Raw genomic sequence first — 17734 nt, forward strand, 5'->3', positions numbered from 1 at the left:
TTTCATGATTCAAAGATAATGACAAAATGAAGATTGCTACTTGAGCTAAACATGACGGGGCATGCACGTTTTTTGTAAAGATGAGAGTTAACGAAAATATAAATGGTTGGTTTGTCAGAGATAAAAAGAGAATTAAAACATTTCTGCTTATATTGCATGAAATATTCCAGTTAAAAGCTAAACGATTTGAAAGAGTACATCCCCTTCTGTCTGTTCGAGCTTTACCCCACCAACTACTTCCTGAGCATTTGTCACTTACTACGAAAGGATCTGAGGCTGAAATATAGCATTTTAAACCTTTAGCTTATCCCCATGTGCGTTTTAATAAATTAGAACAAAAAAACGTATGTAGGTGGCAGCTAAAACAGCAGCTCTCAAGGTAACTGGTTCAAGTGCTGAGTAGAAGGGCCACCAGCCAGTTGTTTACCCAGATGTGCAGTGATTTGGTGGGTATGGAGAAATTCTTGCTGTATGGACTGGGCTGATTCTTCCTGCAATCAAGGCAGCAAAGGTTCAAAGTGATTGTCGACCATTAGTGTAAAAGCTAGTTTAGTTTCTTTTATGCTTTGTTATTGTGATTTGCAACTACAATTTCAGAAGGGGGGTGCCAGTAATGTAGCTTAAAAAGAAAAAAAAAATTATGAACTCATATTTTTGTTTTTATTTTTAACGCAATTTTATTGCTTTAACATGTTAGTATTAATTCTCTGTATTTTTTAAAGATAAGATACCTATAATTAATTGTTTTGTTTTAATTTGTTGACATTTATATATTTTTTTGTATACAGATAGAGAATATACATTTTTTTCTTTTAAGGAAGCTGACTAAAGGTAGACTAAAAATTGACTAAAAATCATCACATACAGAAATTACTAAACTGTTGTTAAAATTAGACTTTTCAACCAAAAAACTTAAATGATCATTAAAACAATCAACATCGTTTCAAAGGGGAAATCATGACTGCCCTATATCCCAGACGAGCTCACTGAATACTGACAGGAAGAAACGGGAGATGGTTGCAGGATGCGTTGGATTGTAGTCATTGGGGTCACTTTCAGGGGCAGTCTGCAACATTTAAACACAAATCTATGGCTTTGTCAAGCTGCTGCCTACCTCTGTGAAGCAGGAAAAAGACTAATACAAAGTGAATCCAGTAGAGCTTTTTATTGCCTACCTGGATTGGGCGACAATAGTTGAATAAACTTTTGGCTCTCAAAATATATATATATATATATATATATATACACAAATTTTTTTTGCTATACTAACTGTAAGAAGTTTCCTTACAGTGTCAAACACCCAAGGAATCTAACCTGCTTACGTTTCTCTCTATAAAGTCACACAACTAAAAGGAACAATATTCAACAAGGTAAGCATATATAACTATAGACTTCAACCAAACAGAACTGATTTTTATTATATACTTAATCTTAAGAAAAAATAAATAACATTGATTAATAACAATTCTAACTATAATTAAAAAATTGTTCTTAGCTTACCGATACAACACAACCCGCCATCACAATATCACAGTAAACAAACGTTGCTTGGATGCAATATTTGGAAGGTAACAACAATTCAGGCACTGGGTGTTTACCTTAACACATCTGCTACTGAGACAGACTTCTACTTCTACTGTTCATTACACAAAAACACACCAACAAAAACACAGATTTGACTGAAGTAGGAGTGATGGGGCCATTTTGACGTTGGAAAAGACAAACCGCCATTGAAAACACAGTTTGAAGCAATCGTCTTCCGAATAGTCAACAAAAACATCTCACATTGTGTATTTCTATGATAATACAGCTTTTTTATTTTTTCAGCAATATTACTTCTTACTCTTCCATCTTCACTAAAAGCAGATAGACCACATTAATCTTCTTTTGTTTACTATAGCTTATATAGTTAGAATCTAAAACAATCAAACAGTCAAAAGAAGGTTTTAAAAATCTGATATCATAGATACTATTTCATAGAAGTTGCTTAATGTTTATTTTACAGCTTCCAAACAAAATGAGCAAATGTGCCAACAAGCAGTGTTCTGAAACTGTGAGATCATATTTTTGTAATATGACTGTAATATTAGCAGGAGTTGAGATCTGGCAATTGTTCAGCATTATTTTTAACAACCAGCTGTATTTTTATTTGTCCTGTGGGAATCCTTTATAATTACTGCAGTATGAAGGCTCATGCGGATAAATTAAAATCGTTAATGAATTGTGAATGAACCTCTTAGTCAAAGACTCAGGTTAATGGAAAACTGATATGTTCTCTTAATGGAACCACTTCAAAGTTTCTGAGACTACTGTAATAATGTAGCGGGGTGAAAATAAACATTTAAACAATATGAAAAAAACAGTCAGGATGGGGATTAATCCGCTGCATAGCTCTAAACGATGCACAAATACAACCCCTCCAACATATACCTCCTCGTCAGATGCAACAAAAAACCCTGCGAGAGTTTGAATTAGGAAACCCACGAAGCAAACAAATGCATTGAAACTTGAGAAGCCAGTACTCAGAGGCAAAAATAAATCTGTTTCAGAGACATCAATATCTATTTCCCAGAGTCCTTCACCCCGCTGTGGTTTTTGGTTAACACTCTTCTTGGTAAGATAGCTGATAGATAAATGGCGAGCAGGGCGTTCTCAGGGAGAGCATCTCAACCGTGCTTTGTCCACCAGCAACACGCCCAATCACAAGAAAAAAAAAACAAAAACAGACCAAAGGCTGCCAGGATAACCTGAACCGCTGAGGAAATTCACCTTGAAACCACTCCACAGCTGAGAGATCTTCCTATCAGAATGCAGGCACCTTCTTAGATAAATGTCAAAGAGATAACGACGAGCTTTAGGAAGAGCGAGCGGCTGGCTTCTTCCTGCTGCTGCAGCGCAGCCTCGGTAGGCTTTCAGTTTATGGCACCAGTTGGACTTTGAAAGCAATGTTTGTTTCCATGGCAGTTGTGGTAAATGCATCAAAATAGATAATCATGTGTTTATAATTGGAAGAGGAAATACATTTTTTAACCACCTTCAAACTGAGCTTATGTTTCCCTAAAACATGAATCTATCTCATCTTTTTTTTTTTGCAGCAAAACTACAAGAGAAATGATCACATTAACTATTTGAAGGCACGCATTCCTGAGAACATGACGAGCATGTGCAAACAGAAAAAAAAACTGCTGGATGAAGAGGAAAACAATAAGAATAGCAAATAAAAAAACAAGCAAACATGCAGGCAAAGTCAAAATGGGTTACCTCAGAAGCCCCCCCTGCCCTTTCAGCAGGGCCTCATATGGAGAAGTGGGCCTCAGGTCCCCTGGGCACTGATGTCTGCTCTCCCCTCAACTCCTCCCAGTCAGCCGCGCAGGCTGTTGTGCAGGAACCTGGCCCTCTCAGGACAACCTACAGCCACAAGTCATTCACACCTGGAACAGAAGGGAGAGAACTTTGTTCATCTGCTGAAGCACAAACAAGGAAACGGCAAGAAAAAGCACTCCGTCGCTGGTGTTGACAAGGCCTGCAAGTAGTAAACACACTACCAGAACACAGCTGGGGTCTGTGGAGACTACAGCAACTGGGGCACTGGTTTATACCTCACTTATCGACCAGCGTGCAAGTTAGGAATCAAAACAGAGGCTTGTCCTTGCAGTATGAGAGGAAACTGTGATTCTTTTAAAGACGTTTGAGCTCGAATTATAAAGGGAAACAGCTTGAAGATAAGATAAACAAACAAATTAGCTGGTAACCAGGATTGGGTGATTTTATGCCTAATGGACCCAGACCTGCTGCAATATCGTAATCCTAAAGGGCTGGTTAGATTAAATATTCGGTAGATTATAATACTTCAAATGCTGCAGATACAATACCACATCTGACCAGTTTGGTGTTTTTATGCCCAAATGTATAGATTTTTGAAGTTCAAGGCTAAAGGCCATTTATATCTTCTTGGATATAGGCGCTTCATAAATCATAAATCTAGAGGGAAACTATCATTTCTCTGCTGTTCATTCAGGGACTTACTTTAGTGCCGTCTCTTTTTAAAATATTTTCATTTTTGGTCTTTGTGAACCCTACAAAGACAAAAACGGTAAAAGCCGCCCTCCACTACCATAAGGGAGGGCTTGTCAGATCGATGGGAGGGGGAGAAGCAGCTCAAAGCTGGTTTTGGTAGATATCGAGTAAACTTGATGGAGTGCAGCCACTGAGCTTTCAAACTCAGCTATTGAAGATGCTGGATGCGGAAACGTTGGCCAGTTAGCTTTGTCTACTTTCAGTCATTGTGCTTCTTTTCTGAATTAGAAAAACATAGTTTTAGGAGAAGTGCTGCATCACACACAAGATGCAACATTGTCTATCTACTAGAAATCATTGGTGACTGCTACAATAGAAATAATTCAACTAAAATCTGTAACAGCAGGGCAAAATCTTCACAGAAACAAGAAATCAGACAAACTTCTAAGGCCGGGCATACGCTGAACAAAATGTTCAATCATTGTATTCAGCCAAAGCTCAAACTGTACAATGAAATTGCAGGATTTATAAGTTCACGGCTCAATATGTGTTTGTCTTAACACTGTACGGCCCGACGCTCTGAAATCTACCTGTTCACTCCATGTCTAAAAACCACAAGTCAGACTTAGCACCGAGAGATGGGACTGGTCGGACTTGTCAATCTGGAAGAAGAAAAACTCCCTTATTTGCACGCGCGAAGTGCGCGAGTTGTTCTGATAAATCGGCTTGTAGCTCTGATTCAGCAGCAGGATTTCACCACTAACGCCTTACGAGGGCCGAATGAATTTAAAAAATGTTTGATTTTCTCCCGACCTTACGACCTCTTGATCGGGAGGTGGTAGCGAGAGGCTAATCGCCCCTTGCTACCCCCGTATTTTTTGGACCGGGCTGAGTTTCAGCCCGGTCCAAAAAATTCTTCCTCGACTGGAGAATGGGTAAAAAATAGCGAACCATGTAATGTATGCCCGGCTTAATGCCAATGTCATACAGGAGAGTCGCTCTTGTAATAATTTGTGCTTCCTTACCTGCTTTCAAAACTAATAACTTTGTAATGTAGGGTAATGTTAATATGTGACCTAAATGAATTATATCTACCAGCAGGAGGTTGCTTGGATTTAGTTTGCATTGATAAGGGATCATTTTTAATCACACTTATCTGATCTAAACATAGATCAGTACCAAACAAATGGGAGAAGGACATTTACAAAGTTTAGAGAAAATATTATAGAATTAAATGTATGAAATTTGCACTTTTTGCAAAAGTTATTCTTAAAATACATAAAAGTACTTAGCTTAAAATTAAAAGAAATAAATTGACATGCAAGTGTTTAAATTTTGGGATAAGAAGCGATTTGGTTGTGGGTATGAGGTGAAAAGATTGAGGGAAAAAAATGGCAATGTGTGGAAACGAAATGGACAAAATGAGCAGGAGTTTCACGGCTACCGAAGAAACCAGGGTCCTCTAACAGGAAGCGTTGCAATTCAGGCTCAGCAAACACAGAACCTACTTAGAAGGTGGCTTTGGACCAGACAATGAACCCTAGACCATCTGGTGGTGGTCCTTTCACTCTGAATTGGAGCACTAGGTCAAAAGGCAGTTTGAAGTGCCATGGCTTTTCCTGGTCAACACCAAGTTCCCACTTTCTTTGAGTTTACATGTTATTGCCAATATAGACTTTCAGTTTCTGCCTAGCAATGATATCTGGTAAAGGAAGCGGTGGCTACAGGTTTATCACAATTACGTGTCAAAGCGTATGTCCATAAACTTGATCCTTTCATTTAAATAAAAAAAGCAAATCAAGATGCCTGCTGTTGGTTGATGTGTTTGCAGACCGGGAATGGGAGGCCCTCTGATTTTGTGAAGTCAAAACCAGCCTAAGACCAATCAGAGCTGACCAGGGGAACATTGGCCGAATCGTATCACAGATGGGTTGAACAGTGCAAGTTATGCTACCATCAGCAAGGGAGGGACTGTCATTTCACTGCCGGCCCTAAATAACAGCTTTTTATTTGCTGCTTTAGATTAGGAGATTTCAAATGAGGGAAATATCATCGATAGTCTACTCTTCTAAGGTAAGCCGAATGCTGTTTTGTTTCATATTATCTGTGGCCAATTTTGTGGAGGAAAATATGCTTTAGAATATAGAAAATGACCTTATCGCCACATAAAAGGGTCTTAAAGTTGTTCATACTTTTTAAAACGCAACAGCCTTAGTTATTTACCTACACATTTGATTCCTCTTGTTTGAAAGCACATTATTGCTAATTAAAGCAAAGTATTTTTTAAACAAAGACTTTATTTTTTATTTTGATACAGCAATCTCTATTTTAGACTCATCACATTGGTGTAATTAGAAAACTATTTCCTTGTCTTCTGAGAAAATGTTGTACAATCTGCTCCAGTTTCCAATTTATACACATAGTATTAATATTGAAATACAAAATAAGTATTTAGTTGAATTTTATTCAATTACAAAAAGTAGATAGATAAAGTAGATAGATAAATATACAGATGTCAGAATCTAAATAGATAGTTAAAGATGTTAAATGCTTTCAGGAAATATCCAATATATATATATTTTCCAATATTAGGGTAACGACTTTTCGCATTTTATAACATGAAAAAATGGGACATGCGGTCAGGTTTTAAAACACTTGATTAGCACCTAAACATTTTACCTGCAAATATTTTCACGGCATTATGTGCAGAAAAAAAAAAGCCATTGTATAAGTGCACGGGTTGTTTCATCCATAACTTTTTTTAAAAAGTAGCCAAAATAGCTGGTGTTTTAAATTCAACGGCAAATTATAACATCTGCCTCTTAACCTTTGTGTGATTTTCTTATTTTTTGGCTTAAGTTGACTGGTGTGTTTATAGAACAGAAAACGGTGAGTTTCTAGTTTCGACGCGTGTAACAAATACAAAAAAGGTTTGAGTGTCAGCTTTCAACCTTCCAATTTAGAGAAAATTGGCTAAATCTTGTCTCCGGCAGGCTGACCACTAGTTTTATGAAGCAACTTGGCAGATCTTTTCAAACACATATGAAACAGGATTAGGGCTACTGTAAAAATAAAAAAATAAAAAGTTTACTGATTATCAAATAATATTTCAGTTTAATATGGGGAAAAAGTCAGAATTACGACTTTAATCTTAGAATTTTGACTTTAATCTCAGAATTCTTATTTTAATCTTGGCATTGTCACTTTAATCTCAGAATTTATCTTAATGTAGATGGGCACCATGAAGGAAGAGATGTGGGAGCACCCAACTTTACTGACACTGAAGATGTGAGTTGTTTGTGAGGACCAGTAACACATTGGTGGAAAATGACAGAATTAGGTGACTTTTTACGTGCCCGAGGGTCCCTGGTGATGCTATTTCATTAATGGAAGAGCAGAAGGTGATTAAAACAAAAGAGCTAGTTTAGTCTCTAAAACAGACATGGCTACGGCTTGATGCTAACATGTTTGTTAGCTGTCAGAAAGAGTCAGAATTCTGAGATTAAAGTCATAATTCTGAAAAAAGTCAGAATTCAGACTTTTTTTCCCAGAATTCAGACTTTTTTCTCAGAACTCAGACTTTAATCTCAGAATTTTGGATCTTTATGTAGATGGGCCCTATAAAGGGAGAGATGTTTGAGCACCCAGCTTTACTGACACTGAAGTTGTTTGTGAGGGCCAGTAACACATTGGTGGAAAATGACGGAATTAGGCAACTTTTTACGTGCCCGAGGGGTCCCCAGTGATTTCATTAATGGAAGAGCAGAAGGTGATTAAAACAAGAGAGCTGGTTTCTAAAACAGACGTGGCTACGGCTTGATGCTAAAATGCTTGTTAGCTGTCAGAATTCAGAAAAAAAGTCAGAATTCTGACTTTTTTCTCAGAACTATGGATCTTTATGTAGATGGGCCCTATAAAGGAAGAGATGTGTGAGCACTCAGCCTTACTGACAAAGATGTGAGTTTTTTGAGAGGGCCAGTAACATATTGGTGGAAAATGAGGGAATTAGGTGACTTTTTACGTGCCTGGTGAAGCTATTTCATTAATGGAAGAGCAGAAGGTGATTAAAACAAGAGAGCTAGTTTAGTCTCTAAAACAGACATGGCTACGGCTTGTTGCTAACATGTTTGTTAGCTGTCAGAATTCAGTAAGAATTCTGAGATTAAAGTCAGAATTCTGACTTTTATTCCTCATATTATACTGAAATAAAATGTAAAAAACAGTTCACTTTTTTAGTTTTTCAATTGCCCTAATCCTCTACCATAAATACATATTAGTAACTATTCAAAACTTATCTTCTATGTGAAATAAGCAAACTAACAAAGGACCTGTAGATTATTGTCCCACTAAAAGGGTCAAGTTAAACAAGATCAGAAGTCATTCTTCGTCACAATCCAACCAAGATAACACAGGACAATGCCACAAGTTGCTAACAAACAGGCCCTAATCTGGGAAGTCCTTAAAAAAAGCTCTATACCTCCAAACCTCTGCAACTAAACCCCCCTGAACACAACAACTGCAGGGACTCTGAAGCCTTCCCCCTCTGCTCAAATCTCAGCGCCTCACTGGACAACTCTTGGCGGACAAAGTAATTCCATGGCGCTTAAAACTCCAGGAACTTTTTTTTTTTTCCCTTTTTCCTAAAAGAAGTTGTTCCTGTTTCGCCAGAGAAGTGGTGGAGGTGCGGGGGGAAGGGAGGACTTCAGCGCTCGCATTCATGGAGCCTCTCGGCCAGCGCAAACAAAGTCTTCCCCCGAAGAGGGAGGCAGTGGACGGCTGATGAGAGCCAGAACAAACGGCAACACACACAAAAACTGGAAAAATACCTCCTAAATGATTCTCTTGTGGGGATAATAAAAAGACAACTCAAAGCCCGCCTTGGGTAAACGTTGCTTTTTTCTTTTTTTTTTTTTTATCCCCCCTCCAAGTTGTGTTCAGCTCCGTTAACAATATAACAATTAAATCGCCCAGCAGATGATAGGGGCTGGCCGACAAAAATCACAAACCGGGGCCTGTAATCTCGTTACGCGTTTATAAATCATATAAAACACATTTCAGATGAAAATACAATACCGACGGCGTGGAGCTCCTGAAGAATGCAGAACATGCATGCTGCATTGTGTCCCTTTTTTTCCATTTTCACGAAGCTCGGGCGGTCCTCCGCTGTGATAATGGGGGTAAAAACCAACGTTTCTCCGCGGGTTTCACACCACGCCGAAAACATCGTGAATAATCCGCTTCTGTTGCGCCGCAAAAACCGTCATTTGCGAGCCGAGAAAAAAAAAAAGAAAGAGTAAGAGAAGGGAGGGAGGAGGGGGGGAGGTAGGTCGCCGTGTGAGCGAGGCCAAGACGCGACGTGTGGGTTTAGCTAGCCAGCCAGTCAGCAGCTCCAGTCAGCCTTCAGGGGGTGGTGGTGGAGGTGGAGGTGGAGGGGGGCAGAGGCAGGGAAGAGCGGATACCGGAGTGTGATGTCCCCGGGAGGAGGACCCGCGTGCGCCCGTTGCCAGGAGGCGAGAGCCGCGGCGGCGAGACTCTCCAGCTGCAACGAGAACAAAAACAAGGGAAACACTCACCTGGAATGTTAGCTCAGGTTCCGGTTTCCTTCACTTCGTACCGCGAACATTATTAAATCACAACATTATCACGGTAACATTGTGAAACGGGAATAGTCCTCGCCTCGGCTTTTCACTGGCCCTACTCCATTACATCCCAGTCAAGGTTTCTGCCCCCCCCCATCCGATCCTACGAGATGGTTCAGTCCAATTCTAAGTAGCAATTCTAGGTCAGGTCTACCAGTGAGAATGTTACTGTCGGACAACAGCAAATGTCCACGTTCATGTGACACATTAAACACTCGAAGACTAATCATCTGCTTGTGTTTTTGATTGGGACAATATTTGTGATAATCTAACTCAAACTTCCTTTAAGAATGAAGGTGGGAAGATCAAAGGAATATAACTTGTAGAAGTTTTCAAACTCTCTCCAGTTGCTTTTTAAAAGCACTAGACCTCTGTAGAAAGCAATGTTTACAGGTGTGTATGAATAGGTTATAATATTATTTAAGAGGTTTTTAGAATTATTTCATAAATTCACCTCAAAACCCGAAACTCATACAAAGAGAAATATTTCATATGCTTATTTGGGAGAATTCTGATGATTCTGGTTTTTAAAAAAAAATCAGTTGTATTAAAAAGATATATTACAAAGAAGAACAGTGAACAAAGACACACCACTTATGGTCACTACAAGAAGATAAGTGAGTGGACAGCGGTGTAATAGATAATCTGTAACACCCTCCACACAAAAACCTGGCTCTTCACATTGTGCTGTTTTAAAGTATACAAATGGAAAGTTTAGTGGAAGGAAGAACTGTGTCTAAAAACATACAGGCTAACCTGAAGTGGGGGTAGAGATATAGCTATATATAGCCTTGTCTAACTCTTAAATTATTTTTGTTGTTTATATAATCTACTCTATAAAAGACAGATTGGTTTTTAAGTAAAGCCTGGTCAAGAGTTTGGAAATATTTACAAGGATGGATGCAGGACTACAAGTGCTGCTCCATACAGAAATTTGTTTACTTATTTTATGAACCTTTAACTTAAGAATAATTGTAAAAATGCATTATTCTGCAAGTCTTCTAAATTACATCCTTTTACAGCATACCCATCCAAATATATGGAAACAAAACTTATTCCGCAGGTGATTACATAAATGTTTTATTTAGACAATACACTTTTAGACAAATATTAAAAATAGTTACCACAAACAGTAAGCAGATATCGTAGACGTGCTTTGTGACCTACAGTTGTCAGATTCCTGATGTTAGACCACTCCTGAACTAGATACAGTGTCTGTCACGCAAATAATTGTGGGCAATCGTATAGCACCTAGCTGTACATAAATTGATGCTATGAAGCTGACTGCTTCCTGGACACTATTCGGACAGCACTTATTATGAACTTCCTCTGTGGCTTTTCAGGTATTGGGATTGAGTCTGAAATTTCAAAATGTGCAAAAACAGAATCTGTATGAGTCAAGATTCATTGAAGGAAAGGTTGGTTTTAGGTGCTTACAGTGTTCAGACACCATCTAAACATATTAAACATTAAAATACAATAAACATTTAGAAGAAGAAGTAGATTTCTCCAATGCAAGATCAATAAAGTTCTATTATTATTATTATTATTATTATTATTATTATTATTATTATTTTTGCAGAAATCTTAACTGCCTTTTTCCTGACTTTGCCATCCTACACAGCTTAGAGCTGAAGTAAAAACATAAATCTGTTCCATACGATTACTGCTTCAAATACCGTCAGCAGTTTGCTACTTAGCACGTCATTTGCAAGTTGCTCTTATTTTCAGACTTAAAACTGGAATATGGTTATATTTGGTTTGATGTAATTTCCAGATCCTAATTCACAAAGAAAACTCAACGCCTCTTTAGTTTGTACCTCGGTTTTTCAAACTTTCCTTATACTGTTGGAGAAGATTATAATAAAAGTGGACAAAGTGTTTGAATAACTAATTTGATTAGCTTTAGTCAAGCTTCCACTGCAAAACCCACCAAGAAATAAGTAAACATTTCATAAGTTCAGTGTATTTACCCTTAATTTGAAATGTAAATAAAATGATTTGCAAATGGAATGAGATGTTTTATTCTTAAAATAAGATAATATGCACTTGAAATAATAAAATCCAATAGTTTTTTTCTTATTTTAAATTTAGATTGTGTTGTACCATTGGAGAACTGTCTCACTTACCTCCGCAATTCAAGAAAAAATGCACTTATTTTCAGAAAAAAATTACTTATATAGACTTAAATTCTTTGCAGTGTACAAATGATCTCCTCTGTCCTCAGCAGTTTTTAGGGTAGAATAAATAATTTTCAGAAGACATAAGCAACTAGCTAGCAATACATCTTTCAAGACCCAGAATGTAATTATTATCTTCTAGTTGTTAAACACATGGCTCTAATGTACTCTTTATGTGCTTCAGGTTGTTTTTGGTTTTCTGTTTTTTTCCCCTCAGTTAATAATCACCTACTTTACAGTATCCAAGCAAAGGTCAAGTAGAGGGACTAGAAGTGAGTAGAGCACCCATAAAATATACTCAAGAAAGAGCACTACTTCAACACATTTTTACTCAAGTAAAAGTGAAAAGTAACCAAACAAGAAATTACTCAAGTAGGGGTAAAAAATTAAAAAAAGGTATTTGGTAAGAAGGCTACGCAAGTAGTGAGTAGCTGATCATAACATCTGATATTCTATTTAAAAATGATGTAAAGGGAGAGACAAACATATAAAATCTAAAGTTATGTACAACTTCTTGTAATTTTAAGACCAAAATAAAAAAAAAAGATGTACAAAAAGAAAACAGAATTACAAAACAATGAATTAAGGCAGGGGAAACAATTTTAACAGAAATAACGCGGTACTTGCAGTGGATATTTATAGACAATAATTAATACCGGTAAGTATATGTTCATCTGATTATACATATACATAAACTTTGATACATCATAGTTTTAATCTATGGGGTCAATATTTGAGGTAACTCTGCTCCAATCAAACGCTGATTTAACTATTCTATAAATGCATTATTAGACATGAAACCCAGAATTCAATCATCTGCATTAGTTGATCCCAGAGGTTTTCTACACCAAACTTTATCCATCTGAAGCCATAAAAATGACTGTTTTGGTGATACTTATACTTATTTATAGTGGATGATGACGATATTAACTGTTCAAAGTATGAGCACTTGGTTTCCAAATGGCTCAGTGTGCTCAGAAGGTCGGAAAAAAAAACATGAAAACAACAATTTTTTTATATAAACAGAAAGTCTGACTTTAACATAAACTGTAGATGAAAGTCTCTGTGATGCATCTTTTTTCACAGACTTATACATAGTGGGTAAAAAGCAGCCTTTTTTAATCAAAGGTAAGTAGTGACACCTCTCCATAGAATAAGAATAAATAATAAATTAAAAGCATAATACAGTAGAAGTACTTCTAATTTAGTTTAAAATGTTACACAAGTAACTCGGTGCTACCCGCCCCCTGAGAAGAACATCAAAATAAAATAGTGAAAACACAGTCAGAGGTCAAATGAAAGTCAATTAAAATTTTGTAAGAAAAAATGCAATACCTTTTAAGCACAGCATATAAAGGGAGTAGTTTAGACTTTTATTCAGGGCTGATTTTATTAATGTCTATATGATGAAAATAACTTGAGTTTGATTGATATTTAATAATTCAATAATTTCTCTCTTTTTCAAATCCAGACAGGCCTTCATTAATAAAGCTATTAGCCATCAGCAGAGCGTCTGATGGCTCCTGGGCAATGCTGTCCCAGAGAAGGAGACATGATGTCTTCTAATATAAATTACATTGGAAGTTTCCTGCAAGTTGAGTCTGCATTTCTCACCACTGTTTTAAAAAGATATTCAGCCACGGATCTCGAATAAAGAACATTTCACAGAATTTTAGAAACAACATCAAGTCAAAAATTGTAAAGTCTGTGCTTTGGAAATGATAGATCTCCTTTCAACTAGAAAATACAAAAACCATATTTAAAAGTGGAGCATAAAGTCTTTTTCACTGATTAGTACTGTGAAGTGAAAGTAAGTGTAAAAAATAGGGCATCTCTTATTTAGAGAAATATCAAAAAAGGCTAAAATTAGACTGTTTTTGACTGCGTTGCTCTTAATCCGCTGCCATAACCTGGGGTTATTCTGCACAGTAAAGTTTTATTAGTACTCATGATGAGCCAAGAAGCTAATGACATGACACTTGATAAATAAAATCATGTTTCGCTACAGGGCAAACACACACGCATACTCTCCTCACAGAATGACGCTCAGAGGCCTCGGAGGAAGTGTGAAACATTGAGGACATGCAAAGCGAGAGTGGTCCTTCTCAATATTTAATCAAGATACATTTCAGATCTAACCCAAATGTATAATCAACACGACCGGAATTGGGATGAATTGGTGTTTAAGTGTGCACGCTATTAACTGGCCTGATTGCGTGTCTGCAGATGTGTGTGTTTGTGTGCCCTGCTTTTTTTTTACCTCATTATGAGAACTGATTAACTCTCAAGCCAGACATGTTTTTTGCGGTCAAAGTAAAAGCATTCTTCTTGAAGAGGCCGTTTTAGTGAACGCTCTGTGCAGAGGGGGGTAATGCATTCCTTAAATGTTAGGGTACGATTAGAAATTAATTCATTCAGCTTTATTATTCTTTAAATGTCATTAATTAGGCTATCTTCTCTCAGTTGGTTAATGAAAATCGAGGACATCATTTGAATTTTTTTTCTGCTTTGAAAAGTCAGTGCTTGTTGAAACACCAGATTGCACTTATAGCCATCTACCTTTGAAGAAAAGAAGAATTAATTCTGACCTAAAAGTTACTATGTTTACACAGTCAGATAATCTATAATATTGCAGCACTCCATGCGGTTTACTTCATCTTTATGAAATATTCACCTTTGATTCAGCTGATCAGTGACATCATATGCCTTTCCAAAATATTCATAATAATAATATTTGTACAATTTTTTTTTCTTGTCCCAGAACCTCATTGATTTTTACACATAGAACTACTAAAATAAAACCTGAACCCAGGGGAATGACCCAAATATTGTGTTATAAAGTCTTAGTAGCCTAACATATCGTTTCAACAACCTATCAAATTTCCCCCCCAATCAGTTTACATGGATAACTCCTTTTCATTTTTAAATAGTTTTATAATATATTATATATATTTTAATTCTTTTTATCTTGTATTTAATAATTATTTCTAAGTAAAAATATATTTTTTAATACCATGTTGATCCTCTATCCTGCAGTTTACCTTTTGTGATTTTACAGTCATAAACTGTGTGTTTTTTAGAACATATTTGTGATATGCAATTGTGCATGTTTGTTAAGAGGATAAAAGAATCTATAAGGGTTTTATAGGTTTATAGGAATATCAACATTTGTTTTTACATTTTCTTGCTTCTTCCATCTTTCGGTCTAATTACGTTTTAACTGGCACAAATTTCTACAAGCTTTTAAAATTTGGAGGCTGAAATTGTGTCCATTTTCTTTGCTATTCTCCCAAGATCAGTCTGATTTGAGAGTTTGGTTAACATACATTTTTCCAGGTGTTGGAAGGATCAAAAACTGACTGGAGTCATTCAATGGCTTAATGGTTTAACGGCTATTGTTGCTCTAGAGAAGATAAAATATACTTCAAGGAACAAAATCCATAAATTCTGGCACATTTGGACAAAGTTCCATATTTTTTGTAAACCCTAATTTTATTTCTGTTGATTTATCTTGATATGAATTAATAATTTCCAACTATAGCAACATACTCTCATGTGTTAGAAGCTTTCCATGCTGGTCTGCTGTTTCTTGTTGTACCGTCCTCTGTCCACTGTGGGTGATGCATTGGACAGTACTCTGTGAGATGTTCAAAGAACTTTTCCCTGCTTCAGACTTTTCCATGACATCATCCTTGACCTCTCTACTGTGTTCACTGCTATCTGACAAATCTATAGGCCATCTTTATTTATACTGAGAATAGATTCTGCTGGTCGTACTGGGTTTTATTTAGGTGTATTACAATAAAGGGGTTGAATTCATATGCATGCCACAATTTATAGATATTATTTGTGATAATTTTCTGAAAAGGATTTTCCTGTCACCGCTCAATTATGAAACACTTTGCTTTGGTTTTTACCACACGTTCCCCAAAGGTACGTTGTGGTTTGGTCTTAACGAAGTGGTAGCAGAAAAGCCCCGGGTTATGAAGTCTGTTGCTTTGCCTAAGATCAAGGTGTGTCAGGATAATTAGAAAAATAACCTGCCCGTGTAAACGCTTTAAGAAAAATGTAACATATCAAGCAAATCCAAATAGAACAACTATGAGTTCTAAGTTAAATTTGGTCCATCTTCAGTGCTAACAACCATCAAAAATCCCGTTACAACCTTTTAGGTGTATTCAACCCAAGAAACTACTTCAACTTGTTCATGTCAACTTTATTTATCTGGCAGTTTACAACAAAAACAGTTACACCAAAGGGGTGCACAGGAAGAGCTAGATGTCTAGAGGAGTTAAAAAGAGAAAATAAAAGTCACAGAACTCTAAAAAGACAGTTTATTAGTTTAAATGGAGATAGTTTAAAAAAAAACGAAGAGATCTACTCCTCAAATGGCATTAGAGGAGTAGAGATTGGTCTTAAAAAGCAACTTAAAAGGATTGAGATAATTAGTAGTGCTTATATAGGCCTCTGAAGATGGTCGCTCACATTGAGCCTGATTCTACTGGAGTTTGCTTCCTGATATGAGGGAGTTTTTCCTCTCCAATGTCGCTACATGCATGCTTGGTGTGAGGGATTGCTTTCGAGTCAATGAGTCGATGCAATCAGCTGGTTTTCCTTAGAAAACTAACTTTGAACCAAGTTAACTGTATTATCTGATTGAAATGTCATTATAAAGGGACTTGAGATGACATGTGTTGTGAATTGGCGCTATATAGATAAAATGGATTGAATTGAATTGAATATAGTTTGGTGGTTTCCGGCTGAAACACGGAAGGCAACAGCCAATGTAATTTTCAGTTCTTTTTAGATCTTGAAACATTTAAGAGCAGTTGGCAGGCTGAAATGAGTGATCTTGTGGATGCATAATGTCTTATAAGAGCGTTCATTTATGACAGGGCAAGACCATCGGCCCAAACCCAAAAATGTTTAATCAATCATATAACATACAGGAAGCCATTTCATTTAGTTCCTGTAAACAGACAATCAGAAGCATTTTGTACATCAGTGAAAGGATGACTCGATGGCTAAGTAAGGAAAAAATAAAAAAAGTAAAAAAATAAATCACTATTTTCTAAATTTTATTTGCTTGACATTTGTTGAAAACTGTTGGTTTTCACACTGAGTTGTTTTTTTTAAAGAAGACGCAACTGATCAGGTCCAATTTACATGTTTTGTTTTGTTTTATAGCACAAGCTTTTATTTAATGGATAGTCTTTTGCTCCCTGTACTTCTGGTGAGCTGTGTTAAAGAAACATTTAGAAATTAGAACCTATTTCCAATTTTGCCCAACTTTCAAAGCTGTATCAATCACTTTTTATATCCTTCTACTGATTAAACCAACATGGGCTTAAAACATTTGTTTTCCACTTTTTACATTTCTGTTCCTAGTGAAATGAAAGAGACTATATTGTCTGCTGCAGCTGCTTGTTTTTTTTGTGACCGGCATATCATGCTGTGTTCAGACATCAACAGACCTCTGAGGAACAAGCCACTGACACAAAGAGGAAAGTGCTAAGTAGAACTTAGTGTTCACATTGAATCATGTCAATAGTCATTGGATCAAATCAGAGAGTGAACCTGCTAACAATAACACAGCATTTTCACGGAGCTTAGTGACCTCTCCTAATGAAAAGATTGTGAGCAGGAGACATTGTTTTATTACAGTTGCTGTATTTTTAGAATCAGATTTATCTTTCCAAAAATCCCAAGACAAAACTAGAGGGATTTGGGTGACACAATGTCAGAGCATTGCAAGCATGGCCTGTTCTGGCCCCTGTACTGAAAACATACACTCCAAAAAAATGAAATCTGAGTAAGTCAAATTTTCTTGAATTGTGTTCTCCCGTTATTTGAGCAGCTAAGTGATGGAATGCCAATAAAATTATTCAGGTTTAAAAA

General features: G+C 36.7%; 1 protein-coding gene across 2 annotated transcripts in view; it reads right to left on the minus strand.

The window, feature by feature from the left end:
- bcl9 (B-cell CLL/lymphoma 9) overlaps positions 1-9738 on the minus strand; it is a 42393-nt gene extending 32655 nt beyond the window's left edge. Inside the window, exons 1-2 of one of the 2 annotated variants that reach the window (XM_015402532.1) lie at positions 9591-9738; positions 3262-3431 (exon numbers count right to left, since the gene is read on the minus strand). The gene's annotated coding sequence lies outside the window, so the exon portion shown is untranslated. Of the gene's footprint in view, positions 1-3261; positions 3432-9090; positions 9457-9590 lie in introns of those variants that run through there. The other variant, XM_015402531.1, reaches the window with a different exon arrangement.
- Positions 9739-17734: the final 7996 nt, after the last annotated feature.

The sequence above is a fragment of the Cyprinodon variegatus genome, unplaced genomic scaffold (genome assembly GCF_000732505.1).
Source record: "Cyprinodon variegatus isolate N-32 unplaced genomic scaffold, C_variegatus-1.0 Scaffold1362, whole genome shotgun sequence".
In the NCBI taxonomy this organism is placed as follows: domain Eukaryota; kingdom Metazoa; phylum Chordata; class Actinopteri; order Cyprinodontiformes; family Cyprinodontidae; genus Cyprinodon; species Cyprinodon variegatus.